The 24,811-nt window shown below is 37.1% G+C and overlaps 1 long non-coding RNA gene across 6 annotated transcripts in view; it reads right to left on the minus strand.

Moving 5' to 3' along the window:
- LOC118017370 overlaps nucleotides 1-24,811 on the minus strand; it is a 683,373-nt gene that overhangs the window by 265,464 nt on the left and 393,098 nt on the right. For 5 of the 6 annotated variants that reach the window (XR_004681135.1, XR_004681133.1, XR_004681136.1 and 2 more), the window contains one exon: nucleotides 12,081-12,194. The exons of the other annotated variant lie outside the window; for it this stretch is intronic. This is a non-coding gene — a long non-coding RNA (uncharacterized LOC118017370). The remainder of the gene's footprint in view (nucleotides 1-12,080; nucleotides 12,195-24,811) is intronic. 6 annotated transcript variants of the gene reach the window in all.

The raw sequence follows: 24,811 nt of genomic DNA on the forward strand, positions 1-24,811 counted from the left end.
AGAGGATAAATATGCTCCTATTTATCCAGCAAATAATTGATCAAGCCAGGTTTTTTAAACAAGTACTACCTGCCTCCAAAATCTATGATTTTACCCTTTAGTTTATGGCCTCTTTTCTAATCTACATGGGTGATCTTATTTTAACCAAGTGTTATATTCAGAGAAATTTTAATGCAACATTTAAACATGATTTTTTAAAGATTAAATATATATTACTGTCTCTCGAGAAAATTCTAGAGTGAGATTGAGTTTCTAATCATAATTCAAGGTAAAGCTTTATATCTATTTTTCCACCTCTTTTCATGTCACTAACCCCCATGCTTGTAAGTCATTTGCCAAGTCTCTCTTCCTTCCATGCTCTAAACATAAATGCTCTAAGCCCTGTCTGTATAAGCACTCACACTCCATTTTCTCACCCTTATTGTAATGTTCATTTTTTTCCTGCTAGTAACTGTACACTCCAATGTGAATTCAGCCATCATCTACAGATGCTCTAGTTCTTTCCTCTCTCTTTCCACCAATTGGCAAGGCACTTAGCTAAATGGAACCCCTCCTGACAATTCCCTGTTGAAGGATATAGCCACTAGGATGATCATGCCTGAGGAGAATGCAAACATATATCAGACCTTATATCCTGATGAATGAGGTGTATGTATGGGGTGTAACTGCAAATCCAGTATCTTGGAAAGAGGTTTGATTCTCTGCAAAATCAAAAAAAAAAAGGGGGCACCTGGCTGGCTCAGTTGGTAGAGCATGCGACTCTTGACCCAGGGTTGTTAAGTTCAAGCCCCATGTTGGGCATTGAGCTTACTTAAAACAAAAACAAAAGCCCCACCAATTCTATGTATTGTGGGAAGGGAATCATATAGGGTATCTGACTAGCCATTAAAGTAATTCTATTGGTATGGGGGGAAATGTGGCTTGCTACATGCAACTCTGGGAAAAGCAAAGCTATTTCCTTAATGTCACTGCCCCAGAAAGAAATTGCAAGCCATTCCTACCTTCTCCTAAATAGAAAAGGGCTTCTTCTGAAATTCCTTAACAGATAAGTTTCAATTTGCCAAATTTATCATCACCAGTTACGAAGAGAAAAACTCCTTATGGCATCATTTACTATCTCACTCATACCTCTTGATAAAAGCAGGTAATAGAGCTATTTAAGGGAACTTGATTATTTATGGGAAGATGCTGGCATCAGGAAAGAGTGGAAGCATAACTAATGGCAGAAACAGAAAAAAAATCTAATCAAAATCTTAATCTTATTAAGAACATAAATTACAGCACATACATGTGATGAGTTTTTGGAACAAAACAAACTTAAAAATTAGAGAAATTGAAAATAAGTGAGCTACCACTGAAAATTAGGCTTTATAATTTAAAATATACATCACAAAGTACTAAGAAAGGAAAATAATAAATGAAAGCACAAGAGATACAAAGAAGAAAAAATAGATGTGGCAAAGGTGATAATCATAGAACTATTAGATTATCTATCTAAGGATAGGATGAGATTTATCTTAAACTCAATGGGGACAGAAATCTTGTACTTCTTTATCATTGCCAATAACTTTAATGGTGCTAAACCCATAGTAGATGTTCAATGAATAAGTGAAGGAATAAATGAATAGAAGAAAATTTACCTAGAGTGAGGATTTAAAAGGTACACTTATAGATGAGGTAAAGCCATTTTTCCCTGCTTCTCTCTGGCAAATACAACTATAAACCTTGGAAATGGTATAAAGCACAAAGAAAAGAGAACTCTAAAAGATAGACAGAAGAAGATGAGCTAGCGTCGGGGCCCAGGACTGGTTGATCTGCACAATGACAAGAAGTCTTGCATACCTCCACCCAACAGAGGGAGGTTACCCAGGCCCAGTGTTTCCAGATACCTAACCTAGCAAAAGAAGGCAGCTGAGGCAGGCTTTTCCCTTCCACAGATTGAACATAAGTCTCCCTGACAATATCAGGTGAGCCAGACTCCTTAGCCAGCCAGTGGTCTGACTCTTGGTTTTGGCTCGGGTCATGATCTCAGGGTGGTGAGATCAAATCCTGCGTCAGGCTCTATCAGGGAACCCAACCTAAAATAAGTAGCCTGTGGAAGTATTCTCCCTCCTTGAAGAGCCTGAGTCTCCTTTCCACAGTAGATATGAAGTGAAACTGGTAAAAGAGACAGCTGAATCTGGAAAGTTCATTGCCTCAGACACCAGAATCTCCTATCCCTGCCCAGAGATATCAGACAACCAAGAGGTATCAGCCTTTCTTCACTGAGAGATGCTCAGCAGGTCACCATAGGACACCCTTCTCTTCCCTAAGGCAATACTAGGAGGAATAACAGATGCCCCAGCATCACCAGGTAAACCAAATAGACTAAACTAAAACCACAAAGTCTCTAAAAATAAAACTACCTTTGGAACAACAGCCCACAAAGTAGACCAAACCTCCTGTGATAAATCTAAACTGCTTGGAAAAATAAAAGATTTAAATAATATCCAGTGTCCCTTAACAACAGAGAAAAATGTTAAGAATATAATAAAAAATCACCCACCATATCAAGAACTCAGAAAATCACAACTTGAATGAAAAAAGACAGTCAACTGACACCAAAACAAAGATGAACCCAATGTTGAAATTATCTGACAAAGATTATAAAGAAATTTCATTAAAATGCTCCAGCAATTAATTACAAATTCTCTTGCAACAAATGAAATAATAGTTTCAAATATTAGCTAAGAAATAGAAATTATTTTAAAAAATCAAGTGAAAACTGTGAAGCTGAAAAATCCAATAACAGAAATAAAAACTCACTGAATGGGTTCGATAGTAGAGTGAAGATGATAGAGGATAGCATCAGTGAATTTGAAGGCTAAACAGTAGATTGGCAGGTTGTTCATCTAATCTGAACAACAGAAAGAAAATAAACCAAAAGAAATTAACAGAGTCTCAGGGATCTGGGGGATAATAACAAAAATCAACATGCATATCATTTGGTGTTCCAAAAGAAGAAGGAAAGGAAAGTGTGAATGAAAGAGTATTTGAAGAAATAATGTCTGGGGGTGAGTGGATGGCTCAGTCAGTTGAGTGTCTGACTCTTGGTTTTGGCTCAGGTCATGATCTCAGGGTGGTGGGATCAAACCCTGCAACAGGCTCTGTGCTCAGAGGGGGAGATGCTTGTAGATTCTCTCCCTCTGCCCCTCCCCCCACTCTCTCTCTCATTCCCTCTCTCTGTCTCCCAAGTAAATAAATAAATCCTTAAAAAGAAAAAAATAATGTCTGAAAATTTTCCAAATTTGGTGGACCTACAGATCCAAGAAGCTGAGCAAATCCCCCAAACAGCATAAACTCCATGGAATCTACACTAAGACAGATCATAAACTTTTGAAAATTAATAGTAATAAAAATATCTTGGAAGCAACCAGACAGAAACTACACATTATCAGGATGCCTGGGTGGCTCAGTCAGTTAAGTGTCTGCCTTCAGCTCAGGTCATGATCCCAGGGTCCTGGGATTGAGCCCCACATTGGGCTCCCTGCTCAGCAGGAAGCCTACTTCTCCCTCTGCCTGCCACTCCCCCTGCTTGTCTCTCTCTCTCTCTCTCTCTCTTCTGATAAATTAAAAAAAAAAAAAAGAAACTACACATTATCTATAGAAGAATCAAAGAAGTTTTCATTGAAAATCACAGAGGCCATAAGTATGTGACACAATATTTTTCAAGTGCTATAAGAAAATAAGTATCAATTTTAAATTCTATATCTGTGATAACTATTTTTCAAGAATTAAAGGGAAATTAAAAACATTCTCAAGTGAAAAAAAACTAAAAAATTTTTTCACTAGTAAACCTACTCTTAAGGAAGTTCTTCAAACAGAAGAAGGAGGGAGGAAGGAAGGAAGGAAGGAAGGAAGGAAGGAAGGAAGGAAGGAAAAGAAAGAGGGAACATGGCTGAAGGAACCCTGTTTTTTTTTTTAATAAGAATAATTCCTGGAGGAGGAAAGATGGTGGAGGAGTAGGGGACCCTATTTCAACTGGTCCCCAGAATTGAGCTGGATATCTACCAGGCTACTCGGAGCACCCACAAAATCAGCCTGAGATGTAAGAAGATCTGGATCTCTACAAACAGAATATCTCAGGCGGTTGGTTTTGAGGTACAAAGCAGGGAGCCCTGATTCCTTGGGCAGATTTCAGAGGATAAACGGCAGCAGGAGGGTGCCTGGCCATGGGGATCCTACACCACCGGTGAGTGACAGCCTCGCGCGCTGGGGACGGGGCACAGACTCATAGACCGGTAGTGATGGGGAAAGGATTTTAGGGCAGCCCATGGGGCAGAAACCTGGAGTGGCAGAGTCACACGTGCAAACTGGAAGTGGCTGGTGGTTTTAGAAGCACAAAGGGCAGAGACATGCCCCAACCTGGAAGCAGGACTGGGGGCTCTGCAGAGGGGCGTACAACCCAGGACACTGCAGTTTATAGCAGCACAGACAGTAACAGAGATAGTGTGGCCTGGAGAGCTCACTGAAGAACAGACTGCAGTCTCTCTGCTCTGAGGCAGAGGGCTGGAAACAGTCTCTTCTGCTCTGACTCATGGAAGAGACACAGAAAGCTGCCAGGGAAAGCTGCCAGAGAACAAAAGCCCCATAAACTGATTCCCTCTGAGCCTATCCCCCCACAGGGGGGCAGGGCAACTCCGCCCAAACAGGGCTGCCTGAGTAACAGCGCAGCAGGCCCCCCCCCACCCCCGCCCACCGAAGACAGGCTGGGAAAACAAGAGGCCAGCAACCCTAAGGTCCCAAGAAAACAGGTGCATCTTGCTTGGGTTCTGGTCAATAATTTGGACTCTATACATTCCTCAAACACCCATCAGCAGAATGACTAGGAGGAGGAACCCCCAAAATAGGAAAGACTCAGAGATCATGACTTATGCTGCAGATTTACAAATGGATGCAGATATAACCAAGATGTTGGAGATGCAATTCAGGCTAGCAATTGTGAAGACAATGGCTAGAATGGAGAAATCAATTAATGGCAACATAGAGTCTCTAAGGGCAGAAATAAAAGGGGAATTGGCAGAACTTAAAAATGCTATCAATGAGATCCAATCCAATCTAGATAATCTAACAGCTAGGGTAACTGAGGCAGAAGAGCGAATAAGCGACCTGGAAGACAATATAATAGATAAAAAGGGAAAAGAGGAGGCCAGGGAAAAACAACTCAGAATCCATCAAAATAGAATAAGAGAAATAAGTGACACCATGAAGCATTCCAATGTCAGAATAATCAGAATCCCGGAGGGAGTGGAGAGAGAGAGAGGACTAGAAGATGTATTTGAGCAAATCGTAGCTGAGAACTTGCCTAATCTGGGGAATGAAACAAACGTTCGAGTCCTAGAGGCAGAGAGGACCCCTCCCAAGATGAAGGAAAACAGGCCAACACCCCAGCATGTGATAGTAAAACTTGCAAATCTTAGAACCAAGGAAACCATCTTAAGGGCAGTTAGGGGGAAAAGATTACTTACGTACAGAGGGAGGAATATCAGAATAACGTCAGACCTATCCACAGAGACCTGGCAAGCCAGAAAGGCCTGGCAAGACATATTCAGGGTACTAAATGAGAAGAACATGCAGCCAAGAATACTTTAACCAGCAAGGCTGTCATTTAGAATGGATGGAGAGATGCAGAGCTTCCACAACTGGCAGAAACTGAAAGAATATGTGACCACTAAGCCAGCCCTGTAAGAAATATTAAGGGGGCTTCTATAAAAGGAGAAAGACCCCAAGAGTGATATACAACAGAAATTTACAGGGACAATCTATAAAAACAACGTCTTCACAGGCATCATGATGACAATTAATTCATATCATTCAATAATCACTCTCAACATGAGTGGCCTAAATGCTCCCATAAAACAGCACAGGGTTGCAGACTGGATAAAAAAACAGGACCCAACCATATGCTGCCTACAAGAGATTCATTTTGAACCTAAAGATACATCCAGACTGAAAGTGAAGGGATGGAGATCCATCTTCCATGCCAGCAGACCTCAAAAGAAAGCTGGGGTAGCAGTTCTTATATCAGACAAATTAGATTTTAAACTAAAGTCTGTAATTAGAGACACAGAAGGACACTATATCATTCTTAAAGGGTCTATCCAACAAGAAGATCTAACAATTGTAAATATCTATGCCCCCAACATGGGAGCAGCCATCTACATAAGCCAACTGTTAACCAAAATAAAGAGTCATATTGATAACAATACGTTAATTGTAGGAGACCTCAATAGTCCACTCTCAGCAACGCACAGATAATCTAAACAGAAAATCAACAAGGAAACAAGAGCTTTGAATGATATACTGGACCAGATAGACCTCACAGATATTTACAGAACATTCCACCCTAAAACAACAGAATACTCATTCTTCTCGAGCACACATGGAACTTTTTGCAGAATAGAACACATACTGGGTCACAAATCAGGTCTCAACTGATATCAAAAGATTGAGATTATTCCCTGCATATTCTCAGATCACAATGCTTTAAAACTGGAACTCAAACACAAGAAAAAATTTGGCAGAAATTCAAACACTTGGAAGCTAAAGACCACTCTGCTCAAGAATGTTTGGGTCAACTAGGAAATCAAAGAAGAACTTAAACAATTCATGGAAATCAATGAGAATGAAAACACATCAGTCCAAAACCTATGGGATACTGCAAAGGCGGTCCTAAGGGGGAAATACCTAGCCATCCAAGCCTCACTCAAAAAAATAGAAAAATCCCGAATTCACCAACTAACTCTACACCCTAAAGAACTAGAGAAAAAGCAACAAATGATGCCTAAGCCACACATTAGAAGAGAAATAATTAAAATTAGAGCAGAAATCAATGAATTAGAAACCAGAAATACAGTAGATTAGATCAAGGAAACTAAAAGCTGGTTCTTTGAAAGAATTAATAAGATCAATAAACCACTGGCCAGACTTATCCAAAAGAAAAGAGAAAGGACCCAAATTAATAAAATTATGAATGAAAGGGGAGAGATCATGACTAACACCAAGGAAATAGAAACAATTATTAGAAATTATTATCAACAACTATATGCAAATAAACTGAGCAATCTGAATGAAATGGAGGCCTTCCTGGAAACCTATAAGCTGCCAAGACGGCAACAGGAAGAAATTGACAACCTGAATAGGCAATAACCAGTAACAAGATTGAAGCAGTGATCAAAAATCTCCCAAAAAACAAGAGCCAGGGCCTGATGGATTCCCTGGGGAATTCTACCAAACATTCAAAGAAGAAATAATACTATTCTACTGAAGCTGTTTCAAAAAATAGAAACAGAAGGAAAACTTCCAAACTCATTCTATGAGGCCAGCATTACCTTAATCCCCAAACCAGGCAAAGACCCCATCCAAAAGGAGAATTTCAGACTGATATCCCTGATGAATATGGATTCCAAAATCCTCAACAAAATCCTAGGTAATAGGATCCAACAATACATTAAAAGGATCATCCACCACGACCAAATGGGATTTATCCCCGGGATGCAAGGGTGGTTCAACATTCACAAATCAATCAATGTGATACACCACATTAATAAGAGGAGGGAGAAGAACCATATGGTCCTCTCAATTGATGCAGAAAAAGCATTTGACAAAATACAACATCCTTTCCTGATTAAAACTCTTCAGAGTATAGGGATAGAGGGAACATTCCTCAAGTTCATAAAATCCATCTATGAAAAACGACAGCAAATATCATCCTCAATGGGGAAAAGCTGAGAGCCTTTCCCTTAAGATCAGGAACACAACAAGGATGCCCACTCTTGCCACTATTGTTCAACATAGTACTAGAAGTCCGAGCAACAGCAATTAGACAACAAAAAGAAATAAAACGTATTCAAATTGGCAAAGAAGTCAAACTCTCTCTTTTCGCAGATGACATGATACTTTATGTGGAAAACCCAAAAGACTCCACCCCCAAATTACTAGAACTCATACAGCAATTCAGTAGTGTGTCAGGATACAAAATCAATGCACAGAAATCAGTTGCTTTCTTACACACTAACAACACAACTGTAGAAAGAGAAATCAGAGAAACGATTCCATTTACAATAGCACCCAAAACCAAAAGATACCTCGGAATAAACCTAACCAAAGAGGTAAAGGATCTATACTCTAGGAACTACAGAACACATGAAAGAAATCGAAGAAGACACAAAAAGATGGAAAAATATTCCATGCTCATGGATTGGAAGAATAAACATTGTTAAATGTCTATGCTACCCAGAGCAATCTATACATTCAACGCCATCCTGATCAAAATTCCAATGACATTTTTCAAAGTGCTGGAACAAACAATCCTAAAATCTGTATGGAATCAGAAAAGACCCTGAATTGCCAAGGAAATGTTGAAAAAGAAAAACAAAGCTGGTGGCATCACGTTGCCCGATTTCAAGCTATATTACAAAGCTGTGATTACTAAGACAGCATGGTACTGGCACAATAACAGACATATAGGCCAATGGAACAGAATAGAGAACCCAGATATGGACCCTCATATGGTCAAATAATGGTTGACAAAGCAGAAAAAAACATGCAATGGAAAAAAGACAGTCTCTTCAATAAATGGTGCTGGGAAAATTGGACAGCCACATGCAGAAGAATGAAACTCTACCATTCTCTAAGACCATTCACAAAGATAAACTCAAAGTGGATGAAAGACCTCAATGCGAGACAAGAATCCATCAAAATCCTAGAGGAGAACATAGGCAGTGACCTCTTTGACATCGCCCACAGCAACTTCTTTCAAGATACATTTCCAAAAGCTAGTGAAACAAAAGCAAAAATGAACTTTTAGGACTTCATCAAGATAAAAAGCTTCTGCAGAGCAAAGGAAACAGTCAACAAAACAAAGAGGCAACCCACAGAATGGGAGAAGATATTTGCAAATGACACTACAGATAAAGGGCTGGTATCCAAGATCTATAAAGAACTTCTCAAACTCAACACCCAAAAAACAAATAATCAAGTCAAAAAATGGGCAGAAGATATGAAAAGACACTTCTCTGAAGAAGACATACAAATGGCTAACAGACACATGAAAAAGTGTTCTTCATCATTAGCCATCAGGGAAATTCAAATCAAAACCACATTGAGATACCACCTTACACCAGTTAGAATGGCAAAAATGGACAAGTCAAAAAACAACAAATGTTGGAGAGGTTGTGGAGAAAGGGGAACCTTCTTACACTGTTGGTGTAAGAGTGGTACAGTTGGTGCAAGTTGGTACAGCCACTTTGGAAAACAGCATGGAGGTACCTCAAAAATTTAAAAATAGAGCTACCCTATGACCCAGCAATTGAATTTCTGGGTATTTACCCCAAAGACACAGATGTAGTGAAAAGAAGGGCCATATGCACCCCTATGTTCATAGCAGCAATGTCCGGAATAGCCAAACTGTGGAAAGAGCCGAGATGCCCTTCAACAGATGAATGGATAAAGAAGATGTGGTCCATATATACAATGGAATATTACTCAGCCATCAGAAAAGATGAATACCCAACTTTTACATCAACATGGATGGGACTGGAGGAGATTATGCTAAGTGAAATAAGTCAAGCAGAGAATGTCAATTATCATATGGTTTCACTTATTTGTGGAACATAAGGAATAACATGGAGGACATTAGGAGAAGGAAGGGAACAATGGCGGGGGGGAATTGGAGGGAGAGATGAACCATGAGAGACAATGGACTCTGAGAGACAAACAGGGTTTTAGAGGGGAGGGGGAGGGGGGATTGGTTAGCCCAGTGATGGGTATTAAGGAGGGCACATACTGCACGGAGCACTCGGTGTTATACAAAAACAATGGATTGTGGATCATCACATCAAAAACTAATGATGTATTGTATGGTGACTAACATAACATAATAAAATTTAAAAAAATAAGAATAATTCCTTGAAGAGTCATCCAAGTTATTATTATATCAATTGTCCTTTCCTTTTATATTTCTGAGTAGTATTTTGTGGTATGTTACACTACCATTGTTTAACCACTTACCTGTAGAAATGAGGATAGATTGGTGATTACCAGGGTTTAGGGTTGGAGACCAGAGTTGGTGCAAGAGGGAAGAAGGGATGCTTGTAAAAAAGCCACAGGAGGATTCTTGTGGTGTTGGAACTGTTCAGAATCTTGAATGAGGTGTTGAATATATGAATCAACACTCATGATTTAATTGTTTAGAACTTAATACACACAAACATATATACATACACAAATGAGTAGGAGTAAAACTGAGAAAGCTGAATACAACTGGTGGATTTTATTAATGTCAATATCCTGATTGTAATATTATATTACCATCTGGCAAAATGTTACCATTGGGAAAACTTGGCAAAGTGTGCACTTATCTTTCTGGATAGTAATTGAATTTAAATCTACAATTATCTTAGAAAACTCTTAATTAAACAACAATGTAAATTACTGGGTTAGCCAGCATCCAAATTGGCTTCCACTGAGCCTGCCTCTAGTATTCACCCCTCATGTAGGTCATAAAAGACATTGTGGCTTCTACCTTACTTTGTCCTGGATCATGCACTTTGGGGAAGTTACCATCTAGCATCAGATTCCCCCTCTACAACAATGGAAAATAAAAAAGAGAGAGCTATAGACTTATTAATGAGACAAGGTACTATTATAAAGATTCTTAATCCTTCTCCAAGATATCCTTCATTTTCATATCTCATAAGGATTCAAAAATTACATGCCCTTTCTCTCCATGTATTCAATCACTGAAGCAATTACCTGAGAAAGCACTCTAACCAAGAAAATTATGTGTGACCTCTCTAGATAGAACAAGTGTTTATAGAAGACAATTGTGAGCAATAAATGGTAATAATCATAGTAAAATCAGAATAAATCATTTTAATGTAATTGAAAATTATAATATGTAATAAGCAAGAATTATGCCATAAAATCGACATTTTGTCAGGGAAAAATATATTAACAAGGAAGCAAAATACTACTTCAGCAAACTCAGGAGTCGGAAAACAGGTAAAAGATATATTTGGAAAATCTAACCATCCTATAGGTCTGGTTTCTGTGAGGATGATGGGCAGAATTAGCCAAACACAGTGAGTGGGGATCATAACATTATTAAGTTTTGATATACTCTGTAGCAATAACTATTACGAATAAGTTATTTAAAATAAGAAAGCAGTCACTAGTCATACTTTCCAAGTCAGAGGGAGAGAAAAATATTTGAAAAAAAAAACATGAGAAGTTACCTGCTTTAGAATTTATAGCAAGGCAGAGATAAATGGCTATCTGGCTCCAAAGCCCATTTATTTCTATACTATTATTTGGCTTTCATCTATGATCCTAACATATCTATACTGAAGACATTTCAAGTTAACACATATACCTTATGTTTTCATCATTTCTAAGGTCAGACAACAAAGCAAATATTGTTAACAACTCACCCTCAGAGCTTCAATTGGCACTGTAAAATATCAGTAATAGCAACAAAAATAAATGAAAAAGAAACAGAAATTACATTTTATGGCAATAGTCATTGACTAAAGGAAAAATGCATTAGATATAAGAAAAGGAGAGAGAGGAGTTGGGGGGGTGGGTGTCGCAGAGGGAGAAGGAGAGAAAGAATCTTAGGCAGTCTCCACACCCAGTGCCAAACCTGATGCCAGGCTCAATCTCACCACCCTGAGATCATTACCTGAGCCGAAATCAAGAGTCAGAGGCTTAACCATCTGAGTCACCCAGATGTCCCTAAATATATATATGTGTATGTGTATGTGTATGTGTATGTGTGTGTGTGTGTGTATATATATGTATGTATTACACCATCCTTATTTATGTTGTTAATAAAGTAACAGCTTTACGTCAGTTCTAAAGAAATAATCCATTTCTTAAAACATCATGTTCAAATGGTATTTCTAGCACTGGTTAGTAAGGACCTCTGCCACAAATGAATCTGGGGATCTGAGGGCCTATTGGGAGAGTAAATTAGGTTTGCAAAGAATTTTAGAAGGAAAAATTTTTTTAATTAAAATTTTATTTTTTGAAAAATTTACCTCTCTTTCAGGAGACTGGTGCCTCTTTGGAGATGTTTCTAAATATTCTGAGACAGAAGAATCCATTTTCTTCAGACAGTGAAATATTGGTCCTTTTTCTAACGGTGCCAAGTGCTGGTTTCATGAAAGAGATAGGACTTGAATTAGGAGTTTTGAACCAAGAAGAAGCACCATCGCTTAATATTACAACTGAAGCTATAAGTACAAGAGGCCCTGAATTATTTCTGTCCTGCATTGTGTGTGTATATCATCTTGAAGTTTCTGAGAGAAAAGTCTCTTGTGGAGATTTGTACTTTCCCATTCCCAAAAATTTAGAACATTTTTTTAAATGGCAAGTTTTGAACACAAATACCTAAAGATTGAAATAGCTAGAGGTACTGGATAACAGGAAAAGATGAAAGACCTAATTCAAATGGTTGGGCCAAATAATGACTAAGAGAAACAATAACCATCAGCAAATATTTGAGGGAAATATGGAGCAAGAAGGGGAGAGGAATTTCTTTAAGTTATAAAAGCGGTATAACTAAGACAAACAGAATTAAATTGAGCAAAAAAAAAATGTAGGCAGAGCATGAGGAGGAAAATGACCACGTAATGGGATCTGTCAGTCTGTGGAACAGTCATTCACAGGAAGTGGTGGAAACCCCATCACTTGAATCATTTTTAGCTAAGTGGTAAAAATGCTCTATTAAAGAAGACTATTGAATCCTGGAAGAAGAGGGACTTGATGAGCAATGTGCCTTTTTCATCTTTAATTTCTATAGTTTTGGAAAAGAAAGAAAGAATAGGAAAACTAAGTAAGAGAGCAACCTGATGGAATAACTTGAAAAAAAAATTTTTTTTTAATCTAGAAACCACAGAATAGCAGTGATGAGCAAAATGAACAAATGAGAGAGAAATCCCACTAAAACACACCAATTTGGGGGCTCCTGGGTGGCTCAGTCAGTTAAGTGTCTGCCTTCAGCTCAGCTCATGATCACCGGATTCTGGGATGAAGCTGTGTCAGGCTCCCTGCTCAGCAGGGCGTCTGCCTTTCTCCCTCTCTCTACCCCTCCCCCCACTCATGCTCGCTCTCTCTCTCTCAAATAAATAAATAAAATCTTTTAAAAAACACACCAATTTCAATAATTATGGAAAAATTTAAAGCAAGGCTAAAGAGGAAATGACTTCAAAGAGAGGTTGGGTATTTATTTAAGGACTTTTGTTTTCTATCCACAATAAAATATTAAACTCATCTCAACATTCCTCTGAAGTAATTTAAGGACCATCATGATCATCTCTGTGTTAGACTAACACAGTTGTGTTCCTCTAGGACCCCAGAAAACTGGGATACCTCAGAATGATCTGGACAATCCAATCAATCATCTAAGGTGGCTAGACCCCTGAAATAAAGGTTAGGCAAAGAGCTACACTCATCATAATTAAATAAGTATAGTGAAATAATTAAATATATAAGTTCTATAAACACATTGACCATTGACTACAGGTAAAATACAATCAATATCAGATAACATCAGAAATACAGAGGTGCATAAAACTTGGCCATTTTTGTCCTTGAGTTTTGAGTCTATTGAGACAGATAGATTGGGAAGCTTCATAGATCTTTGGGTAACTAAGCATTTAGGTTCCTTGTTAGACAAAGATGCTTTTCTTACTACTGTTCAAAATCTCAGGGACTCAGCCTGCTTTTCACTTCTCTTAGTAGCTATTTCTTCCCACTCTACTCACTCTCTACAAACCATTTCTTTTTTTTTTTAATTAAAGTATAGTAGACATATAATGTTATATTAGTTTCAGGTGTACAACATAGTGACTCAAACAACTATACACATTACTCAATGCTCACTATGATAAGTATAGTTGCCATCTGTCACCATACTATGTCATCACAATATTATTCACTGTATTTTCTATGCTGTATTTTTAATCTCCATGACTTATTTTATAACCAGAAGTTTGTACCTCTTAATTCCCTACATCTATTTCATCCATACCACCATCTTCTTCCCCTCTGTCAAGTACCCATTTGTTCTCTGTATATATGAGTCTGTTTCTGTTAGGTTTTTTGTTGCTGTTGTTAGATTCCACATATAAGTGAAATCATATGGTATTTGTCTTTCTATCGGACTTATTTTGCTTAACATAATACCCTCTAAGTCCACCCATTTTGTCACAAATGGCAAGATCTCATTCTTTTTTTATGGCTGTGGTAATATTCCATTGTGTTGTTAATATTCCATTGTATTGATTCCATATCACATCTTCTTTATTAAATAAAGACATCTATCTAAAGATTTCTATGGATGGACACTTGGGTTGCTTCTATATCTTGGGTAAACAATGCTTCAATAAACATAGGGGTGCATATATATTTTGAAATTAATATTTTTATTTTATTTGAGTAAAACACTCAGTAGTGGAATTACTGGATCATGTGGTATTTCCATTTTTAATTTTTTGAGGAATCTCCACACTGTTTTCCGCAGTGGTTACACCAGTTTACATCCCTACCAACAGTGCATGAGGGTTCCCTTTTTTCCACATCCTCACCAACACTTGTTATTTCTTAACTTTTTGATACTAGCCATTCTATTGTAAGATGTTATCTCATTGTAATTTTGATTTGCATTTCCCTAATGATTAGTGATACCATCTTTTCATATATCTGTTGGCCATTTGTATGTCTTCTTTGGAAAAATGTCTACTAAGGTCCGCTGTCCATTCTTTAACTCAATTATTCTTTTTTTGGTGTTAGGTTGTATAAATTCTTATATATATATATATATATATTTTTTATTTATTTGAGGGAGTGAGTGAGTGAGAGAGAGAGCACAAGCAGGGGAAGTGGCAGCCAGAGAGAGAGGGAGAAGCAGACTTCCAGCTGAGCAGAGAGCCCAATGTGGGGCTAGATCCCAGGACCCCAGGATCATGACCCAAGACAAGCACAGATGCTTAACTGACTGAGCCACCCAGGCACCCCTAAATTCTCTATATGTTTTGGATATTAACCCCTTATCATATATATCATTTGCAAATATCTTCTCACATTCAGTAGTGGGTTGCCTTTTTGTTTTGCTAATGGTTCCCTTTGCTAGGTAAAAGCCTCTTATTTTGGTGTAGTCCCAATAGTTTATTTTTTGTTTCCCTTGTCTTAGGAGACATATCCATAAATATGTTCCTAAAGCCAATGTCAAGAGACTACCATCTATGTTTTCTTTTAGGTATTTTATGATTTCAAGTCTCATATTTAGGTCTTTAATCCATTTTGAGTTTATTCTGTGCACTGTGTAAGATAGTGGTCCAGTTTCATCCTTTTGCATGTAGCTGTCCAATTTTCCCAATACCACTTATTGAAGATACTGTCTTTTCTCTAGTGTACGTTCTTACCTTCTTTGTTGTAAATAAATTGACCATATATGCTTAGGTCTATTTCTGGGCTCTCGATTCCATTGATTTATGTGTTTGTTTTGTGTCAGTACCACACTGTTTTCCTTACTACAGCTTCATAGTATACCTTGAAATCTGGGATTGTGACACCTCCAACTTTGTTCTTTCTTCATTGTTTTGGCTATTCGGGGTCTTTGTGGTTCCATACAAATTTTAGGATTATTTATTCTAGGTTATGGTATTATTGATGGATTATTATTCTAGGTGTGGTATTTTGATAGTGGTTGTATTAAATCTGTAGATTGCTTTGGGTAGTGTGGACCTTTTAATAACATTAATTTTTCCAATTGATGAGCATGGTATATCTTTCCATTTGTCTGTGTCATCTTCAATCTCTTTCATCTATGCCTTATATTTTTCGGAGTACAGACTTTTCACCTTCTTGGTTACATTTACTCTACTGAATTCATTTACTCTGAAAGGTTTTTGGTGGAGTCTTTAGGGTTCTCTATAAATGGCATCATGTCATCTGCAAATAGGGACCACTTTACTTCTTTCTTACCAACTTGGATGCCTTTTATTTCTTTTTCTCATCTGATTGCTGCAGCTAGGATTTCCAGTACTATGTTGAGTAAAAGTGGTGAGAGTGAACAACCTTGTCTTGTTCCTGATTTTAGAGAAAAGCCTTCAGTTTTTCACCAGTATTATGTTAGTTGTGGGGTTTTTATATATGGCTATTATTATGTTGAAGGATGTTACCTCTAAATCCACTTTTTTGAGATTTTTATCATGAATGGATGTTGAATATTGGCAAATGCCTTTTCTGCATCTTTTGAGATGATCATATGATTTTTATTCTTCCTCTTATTAATGTGATGTATCACATTGGTTGACTTACAAATACTCAACCATCCTTGCATCCTGGAATTAAATACCACTTGACTGTGGTGAATGATCCTTTTAATGTATTGTTGAATTTGGTTTGCTAATATTTTGTTGAGGACTTTTGCATCTGTTCCTCAGAATACTGGCCTATAGTTTGCTTTTTTGGAGTGTCTTTAGTACCAGGGTAATGCTGCCCTCATAGAATAAATTGGTAGGGTTTTTCCTCTTCTATTTTTGGAATAGGTTGAGAAGAATAGGTATTAACTCATTTAAATGTTTGGTAGAACTCACCTGTGATGCCATCTGGTTCTGATTTTTGTTTGTTGGGAGTTTTTTGATTACTGATTCAATTTTGTTACTAGTAATAATCTGTTCAAATTTTCTATTTTCTTCTAATTTAGTCTTGGAAGATTGTGTGTTTCTAGGAATTTACCCATTTCTTCTAGGTTGCCTAATTTGTTAGCATGTACTTTTTCATAGTGTTCTCATATAATTCTTTTTATTTCTGTGGTATCAGTTGTTACTTCTCTTTCATTTCTGATTTATTTGGGTTTTCTGTCTTTTTTCTTTATCAGTCTGGCTAAAGGTTTATTAATTTTGTTTATCTTTTCAAAGAACCAGCTCCTGGTTTATTAATCTCTCTCTTTTTTTTTGGTCTCTATTTCAATTATTTCTACTCTAGTTTTTAATATTTCCTTCCTTCTACTAACTTTGCATTTTGTTTCTTTTTCTTTTTCTAGTTCCTTTAGGTCTTAGATGGTTTGAGTTTTTCTTATTTCTTGAGGTAGTTCTGTATTGCTATAACCTTTCCTCTTAGAACTTCTTTTCCTGCATCTCAAAGATTTTGGACTATTGTGTTTTCATTTTCATTTGTCTCCATGTATTTTTTTTTTTAATTTTCTCTTTGATTTCTTTGTTGATCCACTGGTTGTTTGGTAATGTGCTGTTTGGCCTCTATGTGTTTGTATTTTTCCAGTTTTTTTTTTTTTTTATAATTGAAATCTAGTTTTATACTGTTATGGTTGGAAAAAATGTTTGATAGGATTTTCAATTTTCTTAAGTTTATTGAGACTTATTTTGTGGCTTAACTTGTCTATCCTGAAGAATGTTCCGTGTGCACTTAAAAAGAATATGTATTCTGCTAGTTTGGGATGGAATGTTCTGTATATAATTTTTAAGTTAATCTGACCTAATATGTTGTTCAAAGCTACTGTTTTCTTTTTTTTAAAATTCAATTTTCTTATTTTCTGTCTGGATGATCCATCCATTCATGTAAGTAAGGTATTAAAATCCCCTACTATTATGGTATGACTGTCAATATATCCCTGTTAATATTTGCTTTATATATTCAGGTGCTCCTATTTGGGGTTCATAGTTATTTGCAGTTGTTATATCCTCTTTTTAGAAATATCCCTTGATTATTATGTAGTGTCCTTCTCTGTCTATTGCTATAGACTTTGTTTTAAAGTCTATTTTGTCTAAGTATTGCTACCCCAGTTTCTTTTTTTTCCTATCCTCTCATATTCAGTCTGCATGTGTCTCTCAATCTGATGTGAGTCTCTTACAGGCAGCTTATAGATGGGTTGTTTTCTGGTTGTTTTGTAGTTCTCTATACCTCTTTTTCTCCTATTCTCTTCCCTTGTGGTTTGATGGCTTTTTTTAGTTTTATGCTTGGATTCCTTTCTCTTTATTTTTTGTGTATCTAGTATAGGTTTTTGATTTGTGGTTACCATAGGGTTCATATATAACATCTTATGCATATATTATTTTATATGAAGTTGATAGTCACTTAATTTGTACACATTCTAAAAGCATTAAATTTTAACTGCCCCCTCCATGTTTAATGTATATGTCATATTTTACATCCTTTAATTTTTGTGTATCCCTTGACTAATTTTTGTAAATATAATTGATTTTACTACTTTTGTATTTTTAACCTCCATACTGGTTTTATAAGTGATTAATCTACTACCTTTACTAGATATTTACTTTACCAGTGATTTTTTTTTCCTTTCTTAATTTTACTTCTAGTTATAACCTTTTCTTTCCATTAAAGAACACCCTCTAACATTTTTGTAAGGCTGATTTAGTGGTGATTTGTTTGTTTGTCTGGGACACTCTATCTCTCCTTCAATTCTGAATGATAACCTTGCCAGGTAGACTATTTTTGGTTGTAGTGTTTTTTCCTTTCAGGACTTTGAATATATCATGCCACTCCCTTCTGGCCTACAAGGTTTATGCTGAAAATCAGCTGATAGCCTTCTGGGTTTTCCCCTTGTATGTAACTGTTTTCTTTTCTAGTGCTGCTTTTAAGATTCTCTCTTAATCTTTGGTTTTTGCCATTTAATTATCACGTGTCTTGGTGTGGACCTGCTTGGGTTCATTTTGTTTGGGGCTCTCTGATTCTGGACCTGAATGTCTGTTTTCTTCTTCAAATTAGGGAAGTTTGCAGCCATTAGTATTTCTTCAAATAAGTTTTATGCCTCTTTTCTCTCTCCTTCTGGAATCCCTATAATGTGAGTGTTATTACACTGGATGGTGTCCCAGAGGTTGCTTATTATTTTTTATTATTCTTTTTTTCCTTTTTGCTGTTCAGCTTGGTTCCTTCTCATTATCCAGTCTTCCAGATCACTCATCCACTCTTCTGCCACTTCTAATCTTCTGTTGATTCCATCTAGTGTATTTTTGTCTTCACTTACTGTATTCTTCAGCTCTGATTATTCTTTGATTCTATCTCTGTTGAATTCTGAGTTGATCTGGTCTTCTATCAAGTCTGGTGAGTATCTTCATGACCATTACTTTGAACTCTTTATCAGTCATATTACTTGTCTCTGTTTTGTTTAGTTCTTTGTCTGTTTTTATCTTATTTTTCATTTGGGACATAGTCCTCTGTCTCCTCATTTTCTCTAACCCTCTGTATTTATTTCTATGTTTTAAGTAGGTAAGTTACATCTTCTGGTCCTGAAAGTAGTGGCTTTGTGTAGAAGAGGTCCTGTGGTGCTCTATAGTGCACTTCCACACATTCAGTCATTAAAACCAGGCACTCCAGGGGTTTCCTTTATGTGGACCACATGCACCCTCCTATTGTGGCTGAGTTGCAATTGCTGTGAACATGGTGGGAGAAGGGGGGCTGGACCTCAACCCAGGTGGCTGCAATGACCCACTGCACTTATTGTGGGTACACTGGGCAGGGTTTGCTTCCCACACTTTTGAGAAACACAGCTGAAGCTTCTGAGGGTTCACTAGTAGGAATAATTGGCCCTCAGTCTAGCTGTCTGCAATTAGCTGCTGTGACAGCTATGGGGGTACCAAAAGGCAAGGTTTATGGTGAGGCAGGAGCTACTTTTGAGGGATGCCTGAAGAGATAGGCAGGTTGCATGGGGTGGGTTTGCAGGGGAACACTGGGGCAAGGCACAGAGTGCTAACAAGGTAGATGGAGAGTGTTAGACTTGGCTCCTGCAAACCTCTAGCTACCCAGGCTTGGGGAGGCCAAGAAAAATGGCACCCACCAGCACTTTTGTTCCTGGGGAAATCTCCTGCAGATTGCTGTCTCTCTGGCAAACATCCTAATATTAGTCAAGAAATTTTCTTCACATATACCCCAGGAGTCTTTCAACTACTGCTTCCGTGCTGTGTGTCAGGTTGAGTCATTTAGTGTACTGGCCCTTTATGGGCAAAGACTTGGTTTCCTATAGACCTCTGGCTCTCCTGATATTAACCCCTAGTGATTTTCATAGCCAGATGTTATAGGGACTTGTATTCCCATGCAGGTCTCCAAGGCCAGGAGAGCTTGGTATGTAATCTCATTCCCTTACTCCTCCATGCTTGTGATTTCCCTCCCACTTGTGGTTAGTTGCAACAGGGATTTGGTTCCTGACCTCATCTCCACCCCTATACCCTTTTCTATGTGGCCTTCTCTCTATGACTAGCTATGGAAGATGTGTTATGCCAGTCCCCAAGTCATTTTCAGAGTTTGTTGCATAGTTGTTACTTCAGTACATCTCTGGGACAAGGTGAGCTCAGGATCCTCCTACTCCACCATCATCCCTGATCTCTTCCAGGTTCCCCATTTCTTAGTGTCGTAAAGGGAAGAAGACAATCCCTTTTCATTTTTCAGATTGAATTAGCACTGGGGTATCAACAGGAACCCAAAATAACAACTAATATTTATTGTGCACTTATTCTGTGCCAGGCACTATGCTGAATCCTTAAGATGCATTGTTTCTTTGATCCATGTCAAAATCCCATGAGTTGAGTAATTTTCCATATTATATAGATTATCAAATTAAGGCTAAGTGATGCTTATAATCTATCCAAGGTGAAACAGGAAGAAAGCAATGGAGCTATAATTGAGCACATGTTGCTAGGGACTGAATTTTGTCCCCTAAAATCCATATATTGAGGCCCTAATTCCTAATGTGACTGTATTTAGAGATAGGGCCTTACAGACATAATTAAGGTTAAATGAAGTCATAAGGGAAGGCCCTAATCTGTTAGGATTTGCATTCTTATAAGAGACATAAGTCTCTCTCTCACTACAGAGAGGGAATGCCATGTAAGGAAACAATGAGAAGGGACCATCTACAAGCTAAGATGAGAGGCCTAACCAGAAACCAATCCTGAGAGCATCCTGATCTTGGACTTTCAGCTTAAAGGGCCATAGGAAAATAAATTTATGGTTTAAGCCACCCAGTTTGTGGTATTTTGTATAGCAGCCTGAACAGAATGATACACATATTATCTCATTCCACAGACTTTTCTTTAAACCCCTCCTCTATTCTATGAATTCTTATTCACTAAGTCTCTGCAGACATGTTATTGTTTAGGAAAGCAAAAGTCAAAGCACAAAAATATTAATTTAAATATTAGTTTCCACTCAAAATATCTTTTTCTGTTTAGCAATTGCATTAATAATCCTTTTCCCTTTCTATGAAAGTCTAACAGTTTATGGATGATTATCCAATTTTATAAATATAAAAAAGTGTGCTGGAGAATCACAGACAAAACTATTGAAAAATAATGACCTGGAAGAAGGAAACAATGGCAAAGATGATGTCAGAATAAACAAAATTAAAATAGAATGTTTTTGAATAACAAATCGTAAAAGACCATTGGAAAAAATTGATGAAGCTTCCATATGTCTTTGTAAAAACAACCCTTTATGTTCTATAAAATGTCAATTGTAAAATGAAGGATGTTATAACATTATAACAAATGTTTTTGTCTGATTTCCCCACAAAAAAAGAGAATTTGATTTACACTTTATTTTTTCCTAATATTACTAGCACATAGTTGAAGTATGTTTGATATAATAACCTAATTATAGTACTTGGTTTAATAAATATACTTCTATAATTTTTTTTTCTAGCTTTCAGTATAAAGTTCAACAAACCTTTTGTTCACTGTGAAATGTGAAATTCTGTTCCCTATAGAAGTAAATTCACTTTAAGTAGCCTTTTGGGAGAACCAAGTTATAAATTTTATAAAATTCAAATAATAAAAGTTATTTCACTTATAGTTTTCCATTTACTTCTTAGAGAATAAGTAGAAGCCTCTGGCATATTGCCTATATTTTTATTTCTAAGAAGCAGAGTTAACAATCAATCCTCATCTCTCCTTTTCTGGTTTCTGTCACTACAACAGTGATAACAGCCAACAAAGGATATTGTTTTGTGTTTAAGCCCTAAGTTGAATTAAATTTCTATAACTATTTTGGTTGACTTCTTTGATGAAAATCCAGGCTGTAAAGAGAATATGCTCTGTGTTCTCCAGTAGGACAGTAGTTCAGGCTAAAGATGAGTCCAACAGACACAGAAGAAACAGCTCTAAGAACAAAGAACGCTATTTGGGAGCAGATAACCATCATTATTAGAAAGCATCCATTATACGTACATTTATGGAACAAATATATATTCATGATGACAAATAGGAGAGTAAGAGTTAATGTCCTGGGAAAATGCTGCTTTGGCCAGTTTCCTAATTCAATTTGGTATCATGACTTCTTGAAATATCTCTAAGACTCCTCAAGTGCACCTTCCCTGAGAAAGTGTTCCCTTTCAACCAGCAGTCTGAAACAAGACATCTAACAGCCTGATATATCCTTTCCATTTTTGAAAGCTTTAATTCTGTCCATACTCAGCAATTTATAACTATTTCTAAAAAATTCAATTATTTCCCCTGTATTTTATCCTGACACTATGTTGAAAGGATGATTTAAACATTATGATTTATGTGTCATTTAAAGTAAAGGCAGTCAGTTTTTTTTTTTTTCTCAGAGAGGTGTGATTTGGCTGCCATCTGGCTAAAATAATGAGTTATTTCCTGTTTAGTGACAAGGCAAAATGAAAAAAGAAGTGACAAGGACCAGAGAATCAACTCTGAACAACAGGTTTGGGGAACCCTTTGTGTCTTAGTGCAGTAACAGAGAAGTAAGCATGAGTTTTGATGTCAAACAGACCTGAGTTCTGGTTCTAAATCTTCTTAGCAGTGTATAAATTTGACCAAGTATGTAACGACTCTGAGCTTCAGCTTCATCATTGGTAAAATGAAAACAGTAATAGGTTTGTTGTAAGATTGAATGTGGTAATATACACATAGTGGTAAGCAGAGAATTACATGTGGCAGGCAAGTCAATAAAATTATAGATTATTATTTTCATCAAAATATTAAGTAAAAGTTATTTTTATTTTTATTTTTTATTTTATTTTTATTTTTTATTTTATTTTTTTTGAGAGAGAGAGTAAGTGGAGAGAGGGGCAGAGAGAGAGGGAGAGAGAGAATTTTAACCAGGATCCACGCTCAGTGTGGAGCACAATGCAGGGCTTGATCATGACCTGAGCCAAAATCAAGAGTCAGAGGCTTAACCAACTGAGCCACTCAGGTGCCCCAGTAAAAGTTATTTTTAAAATAACTCATATCTTATCAAGGAGCACATACATACATCTTATCAAAGCCTCTAACATATTCACCACTTAATTATTTGTTCCATTAATATGAGTCATCAATATAGGAGACTAATGTGATATACTACAGAATATCGAAATGGTTGAGGTCTCTTGGAGCTATATTTTAAGAGAGAGTTGGAAAGTTAACATAGCTTGAATCTAGACCAAACATATTTCACATTTCTTATTCCATGTGAATGCAAACCGGTCTTAATATGCTTTTTGGACAATGATGGAAAAATAACACATTTACCATATCAATGGCTACAAACTGTATACCTGAGTCTATGTTAATCTGCTCTAGCACACCTGCATAGCAGCTGCAATTAGGGATACAATTTTATTGAGTTTGCAGTAGTGCATTACTATCCAACAGGATCTAAAATGTTCATGAGGGCAAAACTGGTAAATTAAATGATAGTAACAACCATCTCTGCCTCTTTTAGGTCTTAATGTCTGTTATTCCTTCTGGAATCCAATGTTGTTTTATTTACTATCTTGACTAGGGGTGGGGTAGGCAGTTTCAATGACTTCCACTTAACCTTCCTTACTATCATAGCATTTATTCCACAGGCCAAGGAACAAGTGTGGGAGTTGTACCAATTACAAATTACATGTTTGGAGGTACGGCAACCCATGTGAGCCACCCCTAGGCCATTGCTCCACTTATTACCTTATAATCCCCACTCTAATACAGGGGGTCCATGGTGATGTTTCAGATTCCTGGGTATCAATGTCAATTCAGACCCTATATCCAAGAGCCCTTAAAATGTCTGGATATTCTTTTTTCCTCAGTGTATGGTTAACTGAGTAAAACTTTGGGGAAAGAATCGAGGGAATTTTTATCATATACATTTACCATGGAGTTATAGAGTCCGTCCTTCTGCAGACTCACCATCTCCTTTAGTCAGTAGGTTAAAGGGCCTGAGACTTGTCTCAGGTCTGGAAACTGGGCAAGGGATTGCCATATTGTCCACACAGGACTATGCCCTTAGCCTCCTAATCATAGATTTTTTCATTTCTTTCGGTTGCATAAATTAAGCAATATCATTGTTGGTTGCTCATTTATCTTTCCCCTAGTAATATTGTGCCTTGTTAGTCATTCCATAGCTCTGAAGGTCAGACCCTGCGTTGCCACTCCAGTCTTGCATTTCATCACAGTAATTATGCACAGCTTGTTTCTGATGATTATGTACCCAACCTCTATCTTTCCCATTTCCATTTTTTTAAAGATTTTTTATTTATTTATTTATTTATTTATTTATTTATTTATTAGAGAGAGCATGAGAGGGGGGAAGGTCAGAGGGAGAAGCAGACTCCCCACCAAGCAGGGAGCCCAATGTGGGACTCAATCCTGGGACTCCAGGATCATGACCTGAGCCAAAGGCAGTCTCTCAACCAACTGAGCCACCCAGGCGCCCTATCTTTCCCATTTCCAGTTCAGTAATAGCATCTCTCCTATCATTCTTTTTTTTTTTTTTTTAAGATTTTATTTATTTGAGAGAGAGAATGAGA

Source organism: Mirounga leonina, unplaced genomic scaffold (genome assembly GCF_011800145.1).
Source record: "Mirounga leonina isolate KUSES-001 unplaced genomic scaffold, KU_Mleo_1.0 Mir_169, whole genome shotgun sequence".
Classification (NCBI taxonomy): Eukaryota; Metazoa; Chordata; class Mammalia; order Carnivora; family Phocidae; genus Mirounga; species Mirounga leonina.